This window comes from Lolium perenne, chromosome 4 (genome assembly GCF_019359855.2).
Source record: "Lolium perenne isolate Kyuss_39 chromosome 4, Kyuss_2.0, whole genome shotgun sequence".
Classification (NCBI taxonomy): Eukaryota; Viridiplantae; Streptophyta; class Magnoliopsida; order Poales; family Poaceae; genus Lolium; species Lolium perenne.
In genome coordinates, this window is record NC_067247.2 from 277,960,983 (window position 1) to 277,977,433 (window position 16,451).

Below are 16,451 nucleotides of genomic sequence, written 5' to 3' on the forward strand. Positions count from 1 at the left end.
CCATCAACTTCTCCAAAAAACCCCAACCGCCGTACGAGCGCTCCCCTGCCGGCGATGGAGAAGAAGAATGCGCCGGCGGCCATCGCCCCCGAGCCCGTCGCCTCCGAGCCCGTCGCCTCCCAACCCGTCGCCTCCCAGCCCGTCGCCTCCCAGCCCGTCGCCTTCGAGCCCATCGCCGCCGAGCCCGTCGCCTCCGAGGGCGGCGCATCCAAGCGCGACGCCTCCGTGAACTGGGCCTCTCTCACGGCTGACGGACCACTTCACAAGATCGGCGAATGCTTATTGGCGAATGATGAGTACGTGGACACCTACTCTGCTATGAGGCAAGTCTGTAGAAATTGGCGCTCAGGTTTACCTGATCCTGACGTGCACCTGCACGAATGGATCATGCTAGGCCACGCCCTTCCACGCGCCACTGAGTTCACCTTCCTCCATCTCGGCACATCCCGCTACGTCACCATAGATCTATCTGCAGTTCGTGCAAGGTTCAAATTCATCCATATCTATAGGGTTAATCTATTCTTATTTTCAATCTTAGTGCTGAATGTTATCTTCATCAATATATTTTAGATACTACTGTAGGATGACGTTGCATAGAAAACAAAAATTTTCCTACCGCGAACACGCAATCCAAGCCAAGATGCAATCTAGAAGACGGTAGCAACGAGGGGGTATCGAGTCTCACCCTTGAAGAGATTCCAAAGCCTACAAGATGAGGCTCTTGTTGCTGCGGTAGACGATCACTTGCCGCTTGCAAAAGCACGTAGAAGATCTTGATCACGATCGGTTCCGGCGCCACGAACGGGCAGCACCTCCGTACTCGGTCACACGTTCGGTTGTTGATGAAGACGACGTCCACCTCCCCGTTCCAGCGGGCAGCGGAAGTAGTAGCTCCTCTTGAATCCGACAGCACGACGGCGTGGTGTCGGTGGCGATGTAGAAGTCCGGCGGAGCTTCGCTAAGCTATGCGGGAAATATGTAGTGGAGGAGCAAAGCTAGGGTTTGGGAGGGGGTGGCCGGCCACTCAAGGGGGGCGGCCAAGCTATGGTCTTGGGGTGGCCGGCCCCCTCCCTTGGCCCCTCATTATATAGGTGGATCCCAAGTGTTGGTGTCCAAGTCTTCGAATAAGACCCGAAACCAAAACCTTCCATAGGAGGGGGCAAACCTAGCCCAACTAGGACTCCCACCCAAAGGTGGGATTCCCACCTCCCATGTGGGGGGTGGCCGGCCCCCTATGGTGGAGTCCACTTGGGACTCCACCCCCACTAGGGCTGGCCGGCCATGGAGGTGGAGTCCCTTGTGGACTCCACCTTCCTTGGTGGTTTCTTCCGGACTTTTCTAGAACCTTCTAGAACCTTCCATAGAACCTTCCGCGACATTTTATTTCACATAAAATGACATCCTATATATGAATCTTATTCTCCGGACCATTCCGAAACTCCTCGTGATGTCCGGGATCTCATCCGGGACTCCGAACAAATATTCGAACTCCATTCCATAATTCAAGAACTACCATTTCAACATCCAACTTTAAGTGTGTCACCCTACGGTTCGAGAACTATGCGGACATGGTTGAGTACTCACTCTGACCAATAACCAATAGCGGGATCTGGAGATCCATAATGGCTCCCACATATTCAACGATGACTTTAGTGATCGAATGAACCATTCACATACATTACCAATTCCCTTTGTCTCACGATATTTTACTTGTCCGAGGTTTGATCTTCGGTATCACTCTATACCTTGTTCAACCTCGTCTCCTGACAAGTACTCTTTCCTCGGACCGTGGTATGTGGTCTCTTATGAACTCTTTCATATGCTTGCAAGACATTAGACGACATTCCACCGAGAGGGCCCAGAGTATATCTATCCGTCATCGGGATGGACAAATCCCACTGTTGATCCATATGCCTCAACTCATACTTTCCGGATACTTAATCCCACCTTTATAGCCACCCATTTACGCAGTGGTGTTTGGTGTAATCAAAGTACCTTTCCGGTATAAGTGATTTACATGATCTCATGGTCATAAGGACTAGGTAACTATGTATCGAAAGCTTATAGCAAATAACTTAATGACGAGATCTTATGCTACGCTTAATTGGGTGTGTCCATTATATCATTCACACAATGACATAACCTTGTTATTAATAACATCCAATGTTCATGATTATGAAACTAATCATCCATTAATCAACAAGCTAGTTTAAGAGGCATACTAGGGACTTCTTGTTTGTCTACATATCACACATGTACTAATGTTTCGGTTAATACAATTCTAGCATGATATATAAACATTTATCATAAACATAAAGATATAAATAATAACCACTTTATTATTGCCTCTAGGGCATATCTCCTTCAGTCTCCCACTTGCACTAGAGTCAATAATCTAGTTTACATTTGTAAAGATATAACACCTTGGCCTTCGGTGCTTTATCATGTATTGCTCACGGGAGAGGTTTTTAGTCATCGGATCTGACACGCTCAGAAACGTATGTATTTTGTAATTCATTTGCGTCTCAACGCATCACTTATTTCCAAATGAGCTGGCATTAAATATGTTTGATCTTCTGGTGGAACCTTAATTCCGCTGTCTGAAATATGTCACTAATATTGTCACACACAATATAGCTTCAAAGTTCTGACTCTGTCGGAACTACACCAAGTTCTCAAAGAATTTCTTGACTTAACATCCTTTGTCATTGTCAAAACAATGACATACTCGCCTTCTTTTGTAGAATCCGTCACCATATTTAGAACCCTTCTAAATCTAGCATAGACAACTTCTAGCTCATTGTGCTACCTTTTAAACAACACTTCGTCTAATTTGAGATTGAATTTATATTTTATATGTGATAAAACCAATATCGGTGTAACACCTTACATCGATTTGTTTGTCATTTCTTCATACAAAAATATATATATATATCCTTAGTTCTTCTAAAGTACTCAAGGATATTCTTATCGTCGTCCAATGATCATCATATGAATCATTCTGGTATATGCTCATAACACTTTATAGCACATGATATCTGATTGTGTACATATTATTCGTGATCTATAATCACTCATGTGTTTTTAATCATTGAGTGTCGATACACTCAAGTCTTGTTAAACCTTCACATGACAAGAACATTTTCTTAATATTTCTATATTGAACTACTTCAATATCCATCATATGCACTTTGACTTAAACTTATTTATGTGTTTCAATCTATCTTCATAGATCTTGACACTAAATTTGTTTCAGTCCATATCCTTTCATTGAAGTTAATTCTCAATGAAACCTTTTAATCAAGTATATAATTACATCATTTATAACCAACTATATGTCACCTACATAAAGTATTATAAATGTGTCTTAGCGCCCCACTTAATTTCTTGCAAATGCAAGCCTCTTCATTGTTTACGATGAAATCAAAAACTCTTTGACTATTTCATCTAGTGAAGATTCAAACTCCGCTATACTTACTTCATCAAATTGAAGTTTGTATACCTATCTAGTATTCCACGGATCAGCAAAACTCTTGGTTGTATCTTGTATACACATTTAATACACACTTCGATAAGTAATGTATTTTGCCATCCTACTAACATATCTCATAAAGGAAATATGTAGTGATTACTAGAATAATCCACATAGACTTTAAGCATTGCTACTTTAAGATCTAATCTTGTCGTAGTCAACTCTTTGAACTTTGTCGTAAACAACTTTTCGACAAGTTAAGCTTCTTCAAGGATATTTCATCCAAGTCCATCAATTTTATAGATCTATTTTCTTTCAAAAAGTATTCATCTATCTTGGATTTCATGGCGTATGGCCATTTTAACGGAGTCAGGGCCCATCATAACTTCTTTGTTTTGTAGTTGGTTTATCATTGTTCAAAATCAATCCTTTGTCCACAAATCATTTATTTGATCACAAAGTAAACCATACCTACAAGGTTCAATATGTACTTCGATCTCCATGGCTAAAACACTTTGTAGTCATGGGAGCCATGATCGTTGTGGCCGCTTTCAAACCAATTCCGATGCTGCGCTACTCGATCATTATGCTCGTGTTCATAAACCTTATCAAAATATGTTGTCCTCCCACTCAAATACTTCACTAGAAACAATTTCTCGGAAATAAGAAACATTGACAAACATTTTTTTCTTTGTCTCGTGGGAAGAATTCCCAATCAAATCTCTGGGATAACCAACAAAGACATTCATCCGATTTTGGTTGACTATTAGGGTTTATACCCATGCCATAACTTGTATGGTGTCATTTCAACGGATCATGATGATGCTCTATTCAGTGTAAAAGTGGTAGTCACTAAAGCATAATCCACAAAAATATAATGGCATCAATATTTTATCTCATCATTGATCCAACAAAGTTTGGATATATCTCTTGGATACTTCATCATCACTATGATACTCCAAGAAACGTAAGTTGTAGAACAATTTCATAACTCTCTTAGATGTTCGCTAAAACTCGTAATTCAAATATTTCCACCATGATCCAATCATAGATATTTGATTTCTATTACGATGATTTCCACTTCATGCTGAAATTTATTTGAATCCTATTCAAATGTTTCAAACTTTTCCTTATTGAATATATCCACATATATACTCAATTCATTGTTTGAAAGTTTTCATGAAGTAGAAGAATCTTCCGCACACAACTATGCCCAGTGAACCACATATATCATTATGTATGTTTTCACTAAGTTAGTTGCCCGTTCAACTCTTCGGCCTATGAACGGTATTTCAGTCATTACCTTTTAGAAAAGATTTTGCAAGTGCCAAACGATTCAACAAATCGAATGACTCCAAAAATCCATTTGCATGGAGTTCCTTCATGCGATCCTTTCTAACATGACCTAAATTGCGGTTCCACAAATAAGTGGAATTCAAATCATTTGCCTTATGGCATTTTAGCGTCAGTGTTATGTATGTGTGTTTCACCATTTAAGATTTATAATAACTTATCCATCATACATGGAGTAATGTCATAATTTGAACAACTCATTGTTTTCATTTGACCAGAGCAAAATAACAATTTATTAAGCTCTTTATTATAAATTCTAAGGGCTAGATAGAATGCCAACGACGAACATAATAACACTTTATTTTTGTTCCAGGCGAACATTCTTATCATATTCCTTGTCAGTCACTTAGGCCATTGTATTCTTGAATTGCGTTGTTTTGTATGACACTTCATACCAACCAATATGGTATTAATACCCAAGAATTTCATTGTGTGACTTAACTAGGAATACAACCATAACATGTATATCATTTATATACACCTGAGCTAGACTTTCTAGTCTTTTCTTTTCTGTTGCCAAAATATCTTTTGCGCTTTCTCTTTTAGCTTTCCTCATTATTCAGAAAAACATTTCAACATCAATAACTTCTAGGTTTGTTGGTCAAATACCAATAACCTTGAGGTTCTTACTTTGAAGTTGATCATCATATGACAAGTGTTCTAGATTTCACATATTAGTAACTATGATGAACAATTTCACTCATAATTTTATCCATCAATTCATGACAACTTTTTGAGACCATGTCTGTACATGCTAGGCTCATAAAGTTTAACCTTAGTATTCGCATGTGCAAATCAGGCTTGCACCCATTGTAAGCACACGTAGAATCTATAACACCCGATCATCACGTGATGCTTCGAAACGACGAGTCTTACCAACGGTGCATACTAAGGATGATAACTTCATGGATATGCGAATATCATTAGTGCCCCAATAGCTGGAGGATTGTGACGTCTTGCGTCTTCAACCTTCATACATTCCCATAAAACTTATGAGTTTATGTAGTCTCACCAAATTATATTCTATCATCTTGCAATAAGGTCTTAGATATCACATATATCTCATACCTTGATTATTTCTGAAAACTAAATTTTCAGCTCCTTATTTTTCAAACATATTTGAACTTTCAAGTTTCATGGAGACAAGATAACTTTAGGTACTAATTGAAACCATAGCTCTTTGAATCAACAATGTGAGGTTTACTAAAAGTTTGCAATAGGACTTAATCAATTCTTGATTCTTTAACAATACGGTACCAATCCGTAAAGTTTCTTGTCAGATTTTAACAGTATTTCTATCTCAATAACAAGACTAGCGCATAGTAGTAAACGGATGCCAATACTACAAAATTAATTCAAAATACTACTCAGACTATGTTTATGATAATTAGTTCATGTTTTAATCTAATTACTAATGAACTCCCACTTAATACAACATCCCTCATAGTTGTTAAGTGGTACACGATCCAAATCCACTACACCAAAACCGATCATCACGTGAGATGATGTAGCTTCAATGGTGAACATCAACATGTTGATCATATCATCCATATGACTCGTGTTCAACCTTTCGGTTTCCGTTGTCCCGAGGCCATGTCTGTACATGCTAGGCTCGTCAAGCAAACCCAAGTATTCCGCGTGTGCAACATGGCTTACACCCGTTGTATGTCAAGTTTATCACATCCGATCATCACGAGATGCTTCAAAACGTCGAACAATGCAACGGTGCATACGAGGGAAGAACACTTTATTATCTTGATATTAATGTGAGGGATCATCTTATAATGCTACCGTCGCGATCTAAGCAAAATAAGATGCATAAAAGGATTAACATCACATGCAGTTCATATGTGATATGATATGGCCCTTTTGTCTTTGCGCCTTTGATCTTCATCTCCAAAGCACGGATATGATCTCCATCATCTTCGGGCATGATCTCCATCATCGTCGGTGTAGCGTCAAGGTTCATGGCGCCGTCTTCATGGTTGTTCACCTCATGTAGCAACTATAACAACTACTTTGAAATACTACTCAACATGAAAATTAAAGACAACCATAAGGCTCCTGCCGGTTGCCACAATACAATAATGATCATCTCATACATATTCATCATCATATCATGGCCATATCACATCACCAAACCCCTGCAAAAACAAGTTAGACGTCTCTAATTTGGTTTGCATATTTTACGTGGTTTAGGGTTTTCGAGAGAGATCTAATCTACCTACGAACATGAACCACAACGTTGATACTAATGTTTTCAATAGAAGAGTAAATTGAATCTTCACTATAGTAGGAGAGACAGACACCCGCAAAGCCTCTTATGCAATACAAGTTGCATGTCAAACGAGGAACAAGTCTCATGAACGCGGTCATGTAAAGTTAGTCCGAGCCGCTTCATCCCACTATGCCACAAAGATGCAAAGTACTCAAACTAAAGATAACAAGAGCATCAACGCCCACAAACCATTGTGTTCTACTCGTGCAACCATCTATGCATAGATACGGCTCTGATACCACTGTAGGATGACGTTGCATAGAAAACAAAAATTTTCCTACCGCGAACACGCAATCCAAGCCAAGATGCAATCTAGAAGACGGTAGCAACGAGGGGGTATCGAGTCTCACCCTTGAAGAGATTCCAAAGCCTACAAGATGAGGCTCTTGTTGCTGCGGTAGACGATCACTTGCCGCTTGCAAAAGCGCGTAGAAGATCTTGATCACGATCGGTTCCGGCGCCACGAACGGGCAGCACCTCCGTACTCGGTCACACGTTCGGTTGTTGATGAAGACGACGTCCACCTCCCCGTTCCAGCGGGCAGCGGAAGTAGTAGCTCCTCTTGAATCCGATAGCACGATGGCGTGGTGTCGGTGGCGATGTAGAAGTCCGGCGGAGCTTCGCTAAGCTATGCGGGAAATATGTAGTGGAGGAGCAAAGCTAGGGTTTGGGAGGGGGTGGCCGGCCACTCAAGGGGGGCGGCCAAGCTATGGTCTTGGGGTGGCCGGCCCCCTCCCTTGGCCCCTCATTATATAGGTGGATCCCAAGTGTTGGTGTCCAAGTCTTCGAATAAGACCCGAAACCAAAACCTTCCATAGGAGGGGGCAAACCTAGCCCAACTAGGACTCCCACCCAAAGGTGGGATTCCCACCTCCCATGTGGGGGGTGGCCGGCCCCCTATGGTGGAGTCCACTTGGGACTCCACCCCCACTAGGGCTGGCCGGCCATGGAGGTGGAGTCCCTTGTGGACTCCACCTTCCTTGGTGGTTTCTTCCGGACTTTTCTAGAACCTTCTAGAACCTTCCATAGAACCTTCCGCGACATTTTATTTCACATAAAATGACATCCTATATATGAATCTTATTCTCCGGACCATTCCGGAACTCCTCGTGATGTCCGGGATCTCATCCGGGACTCCGAACAAATATTCGAACTCCATTCCATAATTCAAGAACTACCATTTCAACATCCAACTTTAAGTGTGTCACCCTACGGTTCGAGAACTATGCGGACATGGTTGAGTACTCACTCCGACCAATAACCAATAGCGGGATCTGGAGATCCATAATGGCTCCCACATATTCAACGATGACTTTAGTGATCGAATGAACCATTCACATACATTACCAATTCCCTTTGTCTCACGATATTTTACTTGTCCGAGGTTTGATCTTCGGTATCACTCTATACCTTGTTCAACCTCGTCTCCTGACAAGTACTCTTTACTCGTACCGTGGTATGTGGTCTCTTATGAACTCTTTCATATGCTTGCAAGACATTAGACGACATTCCACCGAGAGGGCCCAGAGTATATCTATCCGTCATCGGGATGGACAAATCCCACTGTTGATCCATATGCCTCAACTCATACTTTCCGGATACTTAATCCCACCTTTATAGCCACCCATTTACGCAGTGGTGTTTGGTGTAATCAAAGTACCTTTCCGGTATAAGTGATTTACATGATCTCATGGTCATAAGGACTAGGTAACTATGTATCGAAAGCTTATAGCAAATAACTTAATGACGAGATCTTATGCTACGCTTAATTGGGTGTGTCCATTATATCATTCACACAATGACATAACCTTGTTATTAATAACATCCAATGTTCATGATTATGAAACTAATCATCCATTAATCAACAAGCTAGTTTAAGAGGCATACTAGGGACTTCTTGTTTGTCTACATATCACACATGTACTAATGTTTCGGTTAATACAATTCTAGCATGATATATAAACATTTATCATAAACATAAAGATATAAATAATAACCACTTTATTATTGCCTCTAGGGCATATCTCCTTCAACTACTTCGTCGGCTTTTGTCGTGGCGTCATCGTGCTTGCCCAGAAGAACCCGCCGCACAAGATACGGCTTCTGAACCCACTCACAAAGACATCGAACACTATGTTTGAGGCGCAGATGCCATCTATTTTTCTGGATTCAGTCGCTGTAATCAACTCCCCGACTATGGTCTTCGCTTGCGGACATTACCCGGAGGAACTTGGTTGGGTCGATGAGAGCACTCCAACTAAGGATATATCTGAAGATTGGGGAGAAGGAAGATTTTCGATCAAGAACCATAGTATGTGTTGCATTACCCCGTTCAATGGTGAACTGTATGCAATAGCTGTGGACAATTTTGAGTCCGGAAGAATAGTGTGCACCAATGTACAGTTGCAGCAGCGCGCGAGCACTGTCAAGATGGAGACACTAATTTCATTTCCAGAACTTGGAAGTGACAAGTTCTACCTTGTGAAGTCGGATGGTGATCTGCTGCTTGTGTTGATGCACAACACGCCTGTGGTGTACCGTGTGGACACTCAGAGCCGCTCTCTCCATCCGGTCAGTAACATTGGCATTCATGCCTTCTTCGTGCATTATATCCGGTGTATCTCCGTCGACACCAGAGTGCACCCGACACTTCGACCTGGCTGCATCTACTACGCGGATTTGGGTTATACCAGAGAGTACTTTCATGGTACAAATTCCTGGGATGAGTGGCCACAATATGTGCATAGATTAGGAAGCTACGGTCTGAGAAATGAACACAGGCTATACCGTTTGGAGGATGTATTGGCCGCACACTGCAAACGGCGGGAGTTCAATGAATATTTCCTTGGGATAATGCACGAATGGAGCGACGCAGAAATATATGAGGAATGAATAATAGATTCATTCATCCTGGGGTATCCTAATCTTCTTGTTGGCCATACATTGCGTGCGTCTTGTATTTTTTTCAGCTTAGTTTGTCGTGAACATTAACAATGTTATTGGCTGCTTTTGGCTGCTGTATGCAGTTTACCTATGTATTATACTTAGTTTTCTGATTATGCTGCTGTGAATTTATCATATAATGGCTTCTAGATTTGCTACTAGATTTGCTGCCATATTGGGCAAAAATGAGGGCCAAAAGGCATAAATAATTGAAGAAAGACAAAACTAGAAGCTTCTCTAGATTTGATACTAATTTGGTGAAAAAGACAGAGAGAGAAAGAGGGGAAAAGGTGCTGTAAAAAATGCCAATTTGGGCCGAGAGAGACAAAACCCAGCTCTCACGTACAACCAAACACGGTCTCGTGCTGTCCCACGCGGTCCCTTCCTACCAACCCCACACGACGCGGCCCCACAGACGACGCGGCCCCACACGTCAGCACGGAACGTTCAAATAAACGGATTCCTTCCGTCTGAGCTCTTTCTGTGGGTTTCAGACAAAGGCTTGGGGAAAACTGAGGAAAAACTAAGGGGCTGGGGAAAATAGAAATCCCTATTCAATATTCATCGGATCCCAGTAAACACAACATGTAGCATTACATAAAGATGATCTTGATCATGATAGGCAGCTCACAAGATCTAAACATGAAGCATAAATTGGAGAAGACAACCATCTAGCTACTACTATGGACCCGTAGTCTAGAGATAAACTACTCACGCATCACTTCGGAGGCGGGCATGGCGAGGTAGAGGCCTCCGGTGATGATCTCCGTCTCCGGTAGGGTGCCGGGAAGAGCCTCATAACCCTCCCGGGCTAGGGTCGGTGATGGCGGCCGCGACGAAACTTTTTGTGGATAGAGGCTCGGGTGTTTAGGTTTTTCCCGAGATCGTGAATAAATAGGCGGAAGGGCGAGGTCGGTGGATGCCTGGGGGGGCCACACCACCCCATGGCGTGACCAGGGCCTAGGCCACGCCATGGCCTGGTGTGGCCGCCCTGTGGCACCCCTTTGTCTCTCCTCTCGACTCCGACTTTGTTACAGTAAAATAAGAATTTTGGCTTTTGTTTCGTCCAATTCCGAGAATATTTCATGTACAACTTTTCTGAAATACAAAACAACAGAAAACAGGGAACTGGCACTGGCATCTTGTCAATAGGTTAGTGCCGGAAAATGTATAAAAGTGCAACAAAGTGTAAACAGAACATATAGGAGTTGGTGTAAAACAAGCATGGAGCATCAAAAATTATAGATACATTTTCAACGTATCAATGTTCATGTCAGGATTGTGTTGGGGCGAGTGATGGTACTCATGTCACTGCTAGTGTGCCAAAAAGTGACTCTTATGCATATAGGGAGAGAAAACAGTACACCAACCAAAATGTGATTGTCGTTGTCGATTTTGATATGAAATTCATATATATATATTAACTGGATGGGAAGGATTAACTCATGATGCAATGATTCTTATTGACATCTTGGACATACCTGATGGCATCAAAATTCTTGAGTGTAAGTTATACCTAGTTGATGACGGATATGCTTTCCACCCTAGAATTATCTCACCCTTCAGATCAACAACGTATCATCTCGATCAGTTCTCTACGTACAAAGTTCTACCCCAAAAATTCCAAGGAACTTTTCAATCTTATAAAATCAAGCCTTAGAGTGGCGATCGAGGGGGCATTCCTTGCTCTAAAAGAACAAATTGAAGATCCTTGATCAGAAGCTATTTGTACTCTCCCAGCCCAAGTTAAGCTAGTTCTTGCATGTTGCATTCTGCAAACTGGATCTTAGGGTGGGTGTTGATGATTTCTTCCTAGATTAGAGTGATGTGAGGCCCCATGAGGATGATGATGGCCATGGTGTCGGTGCCACTGATAATGAGGCCTGGAGCAACAAGAGAAGGAGTGGGCTGACACTATGTGTGGTCCGAGAGGCAACACTAGGATCGAAAGCAGAGGAAGTGAAGACATGGACATGCAACACCATGGCCACCTCTTATATGAACTAATATTTGTGTGTATAACTAGTACTTATGGTGAAACTGATACGTCTCCAACGTATCTATAATTTTTGATGTTCCATGCTAGTTTTATGACAATACCTACATGTTTTGCTCACACTTTATAATGTTTTTATGCATTTTACGGGACTAACCTATTAACAAGATGCCGAAGTGCCAGTTCCTGTTTTCTGCTGTTTTTGGTTCCAGAAAAGCTGTTCGGGCAATATTCTCGGAATTCGACGAAACAAAAGCCAAACCTCCTATTTTACCGAGACGGACCCAGAGCACTGAAGGAGAGACGGAGAGGGGTCAAGGGGGCCCACACCACCTGGCGGCGCGGCCAAGAGGGGGGGCGTGCCCAGCTATGGGGTGGTCCCCCCGGGCACCCCCTCGTGTCGCCCTTTCGCCTATATATTCCCTCGCGACAGAAAACCCTAGAAAAACAGATCATATTCCAGAAAGACTCCAGGAGCGCCGCCGCCATCGCGAAACCTAGTTTCGGGGGTCAGAAGTTCCTGTTTCGGCACCCTGCCGGGACGGGGATCGACCCCCAGAAGCTTCTCCATCGACGCCACCGCCTCCATCATGCTCCGTGAGTAGTTCCCCCATGGACTACGGGTTCTAGCGGTAGCTAGTTGGTACTCTCTCTCCCATGCACTTCAATACAATGATCTCATGAGATGCCTTACATGATTGAGATCCATTTGATGTAATCGGTGTTGTGTTTGTTGGGATCCGATAAATTGTTACATTATGATCAGTCTATCTATAAAGTTTGTGAAGTTATTGTTGCTGCAATCTTGTTGTGTTTAATGCTTGTCACTAGTGCACGAGTTGCATGATCTTAGATTTAAGCTCTATAATTATTGCTAAGATTGTATCTACAAGTTGTTTGCACATGTCTATGTCCGGAACCCGAGGCCCCAAGTGTTAATGCTTTGCTCCGGTACTCTATTAAAAGGAGTACCTTAATTACCAGTAGATTCCCTTGAGGCCCGGCTGCCACCGGCTGGTAGGACAAAAGATGTTATGCAAGTTTCTCATTGCGAGCACGTATGACTATATATGGAAAACATGCCTACATAATTAATAGACTTGATGTTATGTCTTAATGCTATTTCAATCCTATCATTGCCCAACTGTAATTTGTTCACCCAACACTTGTTATTGGAGAGTTACCACTAGTGTAGATAGCTGGGAACCCCGGTCCATCTGTCATCATCAAATACTCACTCGATCCTATATGTCATTGGAAGTAGTATCAACTATTTTCTGGTGCCATTGCCTCTGTGTTACTGCTACTACTGCTGCTGCTGTGTTACTGTTACTATTGCTCTCATATTACTGCTGCTTTCACATCACCCTTGTTACTAGTGCTTTTCCAGGTGCAGCTGAATTGACAACTCAGTTGTTAAGGCTTATAAGTATTCTTTGTCTCCCCTTGTGTCGAATCAATAAATTTGGGTTTTACTTCCCTCGAAGACTGTTGCGATCCCCTATACTTGTGGGTTATCAAGACTATTTTCTGGCGCCGTTGCCGGGGAGCATAGCTCTACTCATAAGTTCATCTGGGGAGTACACTCTACCTCTCTCTCTGTTTTTTATTTTGTTTTGCTTAGTTTACTTTTGTCTAGTTTATTTGTGCTTAGTTTATTTCTGTCTAGTATTATTTTGCTTAGTTTACTTTTGTCTAGTTTGTTTTTGTCTTGTTTTATTTTTCTTATATACCCGAAAATCCATAAAAATTTGAAAAAACGAAAAATTAAAAACTGTTGTTATGGAAGAACCCACAACCTATATGGAGCTTATAGAATTATATAACAGTTATAGAGAATCAAGAAAGGGTAAAGTCATGAGTGCCGTTATAGAAAAATTGAATACAATTGCTAAAATCTTGCTTAAACGTCATGATATAAATTGTTGCTCTAAACAGGATACTAAACATCTTAAATTCCAATGTGGCTTTAGTGAAGAAGTTTTAATTGTGAACTATCATTGGAATAACTATATTCATCTTGGATTTGAAGAAGTAGAACAATTTGTTTTATTTATGGGAGCTTCTGAAATAGAATCCTTCATGTCTAAAAATTATGAAACCTGTGTTGCTTGTAATGATCTTAAAGATTATGTCTCTTCTATCCTTGATTATTGCATAGAACATTACAGCAATAATCCTTATATCATTGATTATAAAGAGAGACTTATTCATGCACAAGAATGCACTCACAATTTGCAGGAACCTGTGGAAGAGGAAATTGCTGAACCTGAAAGCTCATTGTTGAAAAAGAGGAGGAGAGTGATGAACAAAAGGAGGAAGAATGGATTAGCTACCCATGCCAACCTTCTAATGAGAGTAACTCTTTATCTCTTACACTTTTTGATTGTCCTCCATGCTTACCAAAGGAGGATGAATGTTATGTTCCTGTGGATTCTCTTGAAATATTCCCTATGAGTAAAACTTGTGAGAATAATTATGCTACTCTTATCTATGATAATCCATATTATTTTGGTAAATCTTATGATAATGCTTTGTTTGTGCCTGATATCGAAATGCATGGTACTAAAGAGTTTTGCTTAGCAAATGTTTATGATAAAGCTCTAGATGATGGTCCTATGTTACTTGATAATATTAATTGTACTACTAATGAAAATGGGATTGGAGAGGTCTTGACTTTATCTAGGAGTCCCATATCTCTTGAGAATGATAAATCAACTTGTTATAGATTATTAAAAAGTGGGTTTGAAATTTTGATCCCACTATTTTTGAGCTTGATAAAAATTATGTGATTGTAGATCATGAAAAGCATGTTGTATGTGATAGTTATATTGTTGAGTTTGTTCATGATGCTACTGGAAATTATTATGAGAGAGGAAAATATGGTTGTAGAAATTTTTATGGTACTAAAACACCTCTCTACATGCTGAAAATTTTGAAGTTACTCGTGTTTTATCTTCTTATGCTTGTCACTTTATTCTTCATGAATTTATTTGTGTACAAGATTCCTATGCATAGGAAGTGGGTTAGACTTAAATGTGTTTTGAATTTGCTTCTTGATGCTCCTTTTGCTTCATTTTCTATTTTTTTGATGTGAGCATCATTAAAATCTTCTGCGCCTAGCTGAAAGGCGTTAAAGAAAAGCGCTTATGGGAGACAACCCATTATTTTATTTCTGCAATTTTTCTTTTATTTGAGTCAAGGTTCTTGTTACTACTGTAGCAATACCTTTGTATCTTTATTTTCTTGCATTGTTGTGCCAAGTAAAGTCTCTAATAGAAAGTTGAAGCTAGATTTGGATTTCTGCGCAGAAACAGATTTTTAGCTGTCACGAATTTGAGTTGATCTCTCTGTAGGAACCTCATAAAGTTCTGAAAAAATTCATGCGTGATCCTCAGATATGTACGCAACTTTCGTTAGGTTTGAGTTTTCTGATTTGAGCAACGGAAGTACCTCGAAAAAATTCGTGTTTACTGGCTGTTCTGTTTTGACAGATTCTGTCTCTGTTTTTTGCATTGTCTCTTGTGGACTTTAAGTAAGGCTTTCTAGACGTGGAGAGCTGTAGCTAATGTTTTATTGAGTTCTTGCAATATGTCACTACAGAACTAAAGTGGATTAAAGTTTTTTGAGTACTAACCCCTCTAATGCAGTTTATGTAGGGATTCGTAGCATAGAAAACAAAAAATTCCTACCGCGAGAACGCAATCCAAGCCAAGATGCAATCTAGAAGATGGGAGCAACGAGGGGATGAACGAGACTAACCCTTGAAGATTTCCAAAGCCTAGAAGAGGAGGCTCTCGTTGTTGTGGTAGATGATCACTTGCCGCTTTCAAAAGCGCGTAGAAGATCTTGACTGTGCCACAATCGGGCAGCACCTCCGTACTCGGTCACACGTTCGGTGTTGATGACGACGTCCTTCTTCCCGTTCCAGCGGGCAGCGGAAGTAGTAGATCCTCCTTGGAATCCCGACAGCACGACGGCGTGGTGGCGGTGTCGATGGAGATCTCCGGCGGAGCTTCGCTAAGCATATGCGGGAGATGTGGTGGAGGAGAGGCAGCTAGGGTTTTGGGGAGAGGGGGCTTGGGCGCCGGCCCTCATAGGGGTGCGGCCAAGGTGGAGCCAAGAGTGGCCAGCCAGCCCCTCCCCTCCTCTCTTTATATAGGTGGAAGCCCCAAGGATTAGGTCAAAAGTCTCCGAATAAGACCCCAACATAAACCTTCCATATGACCAAACCTAGGGGGAGTGGGACTCCCCCCTTTCCTTGGTGGGGTGGCCGGCCACCATGGGGAGGAGTCCACTTGGGACTCCTCCTCCCTTAGGCTGGCCGGCCAAGGTGGGTGGAGTCCCTCTGGGACTCCACCTTCCATGCTGATTTCTTCCGGACTCTTCTAGAACCTTCTAGGAAAAAT